Source organism: Phragmites australis, chromosome 11, assembly GCF_958298935.1.
Source record: "Phragmites australis chromosome 11, lpPhrAust1.1, whole genome shotgun sequence".
Lineage (NCBI taxonomy): Eukaryota > Viridiplantae > Streptophyta > Magnoliopsida > Poales > Poaceae > Phragmites > Phragmites australis.
The window spans coordinates 26,556,381-26,562,380 of record NC_084931.1 but is presented as its reverse complement, the minus strand read 5'-3'; the positions used below and the strand labels follow the sequence as shown (position 1 = coordinate 26,562,380).

At 38.8% G+C, this 6,000-nt stretch overlaps 1 non-coding gene across 1 annotated transcript; it reads right to left on the bottom strand.

The window, feature by feature from the left end:
* Window positions 1-2,498: 2,498 nt before the first annotated feature.
* Window positions 2,499-2,571, bottom strand: TRNAN-GUU (transfer RNA asparagine (anticodon GUU)). Its single transcript has one exon. It is a non-coding gene; the product is annotated as a tRNA-Asn (tRNA).
* Window positions 2,572-6,000: the final 3,429 nt, after the last annotated feature.

The following is a 6,000-nucleotide window of genomic DNA, read 5'->3' as shown; positions in this document are numbered from 1 at the left end:
TGTCGATTTCTCTGTTAAGAATATTTACCTTCTTAGCAAGTGGCCTTATCACCTACTTAATGAGGATGGGGTTTGACAAAGAATGCTTAGAAACAAATATCTTTATGGTAAAACTATTACCCAGTGGACGGGAAACCAGGTGATTCTCATTTCTGGTCAAGGCTCGTGAAAGTTAAAAATGACTTTCTCAAATGGGGTTCCTTCCATATTTAAAATGGCTGCCAGACTATGTTATAGAATGATAGATGGTTGGATAGTACTTCTCTCAATGTGTAATATCCGATATTGTATAATATGGTCCGAAGGAAACAAGCCACGGTGGCAGAGGTAATGCAATCTTTGTCGCTAAACCTCTCCTTCTAAAGACCGATTGTAGGAGATAAATTAATTGCTTGGTCGTGATATCATATGATGTCACAAATAGCTTCTATTCAATTATGTAATGAACAAGATATTTTTAGGTGGGATTTACAAGCACATATACTATTCTCAGTTCAATCCATATATAACCAAATGATATCATGACTTACCATTATCACTGCCAAATGTCTGTGAAAACTCAAGATCCCACTAAAGATTCTTTTAATCAAGGATAATTTGTTCAAAAAAAACTGTAATAGAAACCAAAAGTGTTGTTTTACAATCATAATAAAACCATTAATCATCTTTTTTTGTCATGCCATTTTGCTAGAACCTGTTGGCAAATAATATTTATTACCTTATGTATTAAAAAACCTAGCAATATGAGTCATATTATGGGCAGTTTGCTAAGAGAAAAGGGAGCGAGAATTAAGAACAAGATGCTAGTGGAGGTAGCAGTCATCTTTTTTAGCTCTGTCGAATATATAATATTCAAACATACTCCTAATATAACCATATTGCAAGGAATTTTTAAGGGAGCTATTGGTTGCGGTTCTAGAGGCTGTTTCAGAAGGAGGATTAAAGGGAAGACTTATTGAAGGCTTGCCATGCTTTGGAGGTGTTGGCCATAGATATGTTCACCAAAAATAGGTAGAGGCTTAATTATAGAATATGTGGCTAATCCTTATGGCTACCTTTTATTTGTTTTCCTTCTGATCCTTTACATCTTACATGACGAGCCTATGTAATAATGAACAAGAGACATGGTGCGACGTACGATGCGAAATGACTTTCGTTTTCTTTCCTTCTAATTCGTAAATGGTCCAGCATGAACTATATAATAATAAACAAGAGACTGTATATCGGTTGATGCAAAAGACCGAAATTAATTCCTTTATCTAAAAATGAGAACCCTAGCTTTGGCAAGGTCAATAGGGTCCCCCATGTGGCTTCTTCTGCTTCTGAAGCTGTGGCTCATCACCCATCATGTATGCACATCGGAGAGCATCCACCCCAGCTTCGTATTTGGCTTTGGAGGCTCCAAAACGCACACCAAAGAGGTTGCTACTGATGGACTAAAGGAGGGCATGATGGACGTTGGCGTTGTTGGTGGCAGTAGCTAGATTCAGATCAGGCACATGGAACTTGAAACCACGCATCGATAAAGTAGCCATCAACAAGCTCCCGAGGTGATGGATTTGACAGGGACATTGCTCCCTGAGATCGTGAAGGACCTCAACATGTTTTCATCATCAATGTATCTTGCAGCTTGGTGGGGAGGACGGATCCATCAGGGGCGGATCTCCCAGAGGTCGCAAGGCACCCTAGTTCAGTCTCCACCGTAGATGCCGTTGGTAGCGTGGTGCACGGCGGTGGCATGTACGTCGTGCTACACACCTCTCGCCTGGCCGCGAGTCCTACATAGAGCGTCATGAAGAGGCAGAGGAGGATGTTGAATGATGACGGACGAAGGGGCGTCGGGCGACATAGCGAGGACGCCCTGGCGGAGAACATGGAAGGGGAACCATTACTAGAGGCTAAATACACACAAGGGGAACTCTGAGTTTCTCGCCCCTTTGCATTAGGATTCGTTAATTTTCTTTCTAGATAGGACGGGTGTTTGTTAGAAACCCAGCTCTTTTCTTTCCCTTCCTGACATTGAAACTGGCTAGCTCCTTTAATGAACTCTTATCCAAAATCTCTCATCAATTAAAGTATGTTCCTTCTACTTTACCTTAAGCACCTCCGGTTTTGGTCTTTTATGATTGTGACCAATTTCCTGGCTGAAATTGCTAAAAAAATGACAATTTTTCCATCGCGATTGGGCCGCTGTTTTTTTCACCTTAGTGAAATTTAACCGGACCTGTTCATTTTGGTATTTTAGTGTTTTTAATGGGTGATAAAATCTTTCTTTTGATGTCTTGCTAGTTCAATGTTTTGACAGGAGCGTGCAGTGTAATTCCGAACCAAGTTCACCAATACAAGAGTGAGGAATAGAAATCCTACAATCAACTTCCCACTTTTGATGTCCCGTTTGACGATTCTGTTGCATCTTTAGAAAAGAAAAACGAGAAGGACAGGGGTCGCTAGTCTCGGAAAAGCTATAACTATCAATCCAAATTCTGAATGAATCAAATCTCCCCAAGTAGGATTCGAACCTACGACCAGTCAGTTAACAGCCGACCGCTCTACCACTAAGCTACTGAAGGACAGTTAAGTTAGAAATCCTTTAAGTCCCTCTTGAATTTAAGTAAATTCCGTCCCTCAAAAGAAAACAAGTTTTCAAGGGTAGGGGTCGTTTACGAATCCTTTAGGATGAGGAACTACCCCGACAACCACTAAAGGCATATCTGCAAGCGTAGAGGAAAGTACAGATATACCGGAAAGGAGAGCAAGAAAGTTCTCCCGGAGAGGAGTGGCCCTCCCTTCCCCTCGATCTGGTTAAACAAATCTATTGTTTTTGTATTTAGAAGCTAAACCTACAATCTAGTGCTAGATTTAGGAAGAGGGCGGGTCCCTGCTCTTCCTTGCCACCGGCGAGGTCGCTGGAGGGGATGGAGGAGGGGGACCGAAGTGGCAGCATTGGGGAAACCCTAGGGGGTTGTCGTTGTTGTAAGAGTCATGCTGATTAACAAATTAGTCCTAGCTCATAGGTAGGTGGTCCAAGAGCCTGCAAAGGATGAACTTTTATTTAAAAGGGGTAAACAAACGAATCAATGATGCCCCAATATGTTGCGTTTGTTTTCTCTACACCTCGAACCTGCAATTGAAGTGTTAGTTTGCGAAGCTCGTAAGAACTAACAATATTTAGCGAACTAGTTGATACATGGTCACAATACGGGAAACAAACATGTAGATTTGACAATTCAGTTCACCATGTTGACAAAGATCCATGTGCACATAACACGATTAACACATTGACATAGGTCGTCAGCGCTTGATATGCTACTTTTATTTCCATCATTTCCTAGGTTAATAGTTGTTAATTGTCGAAGTGTAGATCATGATCAAAGTTGATGACAAAATGTAGCAAGGAACGCCACCCGTTTTAGGGTTTGTCCACCTTACTACTTTTCCTTTTTCCTATTTATTGTGTTTTTCTAAAGAAACCGGTTATAGCCACTAAGTTCTTCACCAATCGCACATTGTTTTGGCGTACAACAACCAAATACATGTGATTAGGCTCGACCATACTTACTAGGTCTTCAACTTGATCTATGAAATGGTTTGCCTGATAGGCCGAAAATGTGCTAACTTGGACCAATATGATAATATTCACTAAACGAGCACATTAAATTTATCAAGGAAAAAGAACACGACAAGGAATGTCTATATATGATCATGACATCTACTTACTAGAGTGTCGGTGAAGGAACGCATTGAAGGAGAACAAATTGAAATAATTGTTGGCAAACAGAAGTTTGGTTCTATGTACCTGCACCGCGTGCTGCTTCTTGCAAAAAACCTTAGTGCCTTCAAATGGCGCCCCCCAAACATGTTGTAGTTGTGCAGCCAGCCAACCAAGTTATAGGCAAATTTGCCACTTGGCTAATTGGGCTGCTACATGAGGGGTTGGCTAGAGCTAGTACAAAGTCAGTATTGCAGATGGTTATCTGGCCACATAAATAGGTTCATCCAAGCTTCAAGGTTAACCTAGATATGCTATTGCTCACCATTGATGTTTTAATATGCCTGATCACTTGTCTCTCCAATATTCACCCCTCCCCTCCGAACGAACCCGCGGTAGAAGGGGAATCAATCAGGGCCGAACAAGTCAGTCCTTTGATATAAAATAAATTTTATAAATCTATAACTATTTGTATCTTTGTAACATAAAGCTACAATTTCTAAAACCTATTTTATACAATTATAACTACTTATACTCTTAGTAACAAAAAATTACAATTTTTTGGCATAATACCATCCGTTAGCCACACATTTTCAGCATAATAGGGAAAACGAGTAATGTATGGTTGACGGGTGAGACCATACAAAAAAAGTTATAGTTTTGCATTACTAAAGGCACAAGTAGTTATAGTTTTGTGAAATAGTTCTCAAAAGTTATAGTTTTGTGTTATAAATATACAAATAGTTGTAGGTTTATAAAATTTACTCTTTGATATAATGATAGACTTTTTAAAAAAAAATCAACATGACCTTTTTGCACATGTTTGGCTGAAGCATGATTAAATTTAACATACCCATTTACACAAACATAGCCATCAACCATTAATCATTAATGACACACAAAAATTTAATAAAACATACATGACAGAAACACAACGTTCATACAAATTTAACCGACATCCATGCAACCATATATGTCAACCATCAATATGTCCTAAACGTATAGAGTTCATAGTTCGACAATATTAAATTCAAAATTAGATAATATATATGAGCGTATTTGCCGAAATAGATAACATGTAGTCTTATTTATTAATTTAGCATTAGTATTCAATACACGGTGTACCGAAAATTCATTTTTGGTATACCGTGTAAAAAAAGTCATTTTCAGCACACAGTGTGTCGAATACGGCACTGTTGCCCGTATTCGGCACGAATACGGCACTGTTGCCCGTATTTGGCACACCGTGTGCTGAATACAGTCCATTTTTGGCACATGATGTGCCAAATACGAGCAATAGTGTCGTATTCAGCACACCGTATGTCAAAAATGGCTTTTTCAGTACACGGTGTACCGAAAATTTGCCGAATACGAATGCTAAATTAATAAACACAACTACATGTTATCTATTTTGGTAAATACGCTCATATATGTTGTCTAATTTTGAATTTTATCCAACAATATCAGGTTCTTAGTTTAATAATAAAAATACAGAGCCAATAGCATCAGATCCTTAAAGCAAGGGGCAAAAGAGTCGATGCACAAAGCATTTTAGGTTGAAAAAAAAAGGAAATAGAGAAAGAGAGAGGATAATGACATAGTATGAAGCAAAGACTCCATTGGAGTGGCATTTTATGGAGACCAGCCTTAGGAGTAGCATTTCGTGGATTACCAATCCTTGGGGAGGTATGAAATGAATTTTCGTCTGTAGATCTTATTTCGTGTGAAAGTTTAAGAATCGGTACTGATACGTAGTATTAATTACTGTTGAACCGGTATTAATAGATCGACACATATGTGGTGTTATGTAGTAACGCTCTTTCCCCATGTCATCCATGCTAGACTGATCTCTTGCTCTAGTTTTGGGCTTAAGAGGTTCCCGTGAACTTCGCAGCTATTCTGGACCGTGACGGCCATGAGGTGGATCAAATAAGAAAGGCAAACTAGCCAGAGAAGTAAGAACTGCGCAGCGTAGCAATCCATGAATGCACATAAAGTAAACAGAAAATTTCTTATTTACTATTAGAAGATAAAGTAATTTTTTATTTGCCATCACACCAAATGAACTTTCTAATTTGCCACTACTTCTAATTTTTATTCTATTATCGCCATTGCCATCCATTTGATCTATAGAAAAGACACATTTACAAAAAGGATATCTGCCTTGGGTGCGACCGTCGGTAGATAATTAAAGTTTAGGGTTTTTAAAATCGAATCTTAGACTATGATGTACTATAGAGTAGTAACAATTTCTTTATGTTTTTATAGGGTTATGCTGAAATCTGATAAAT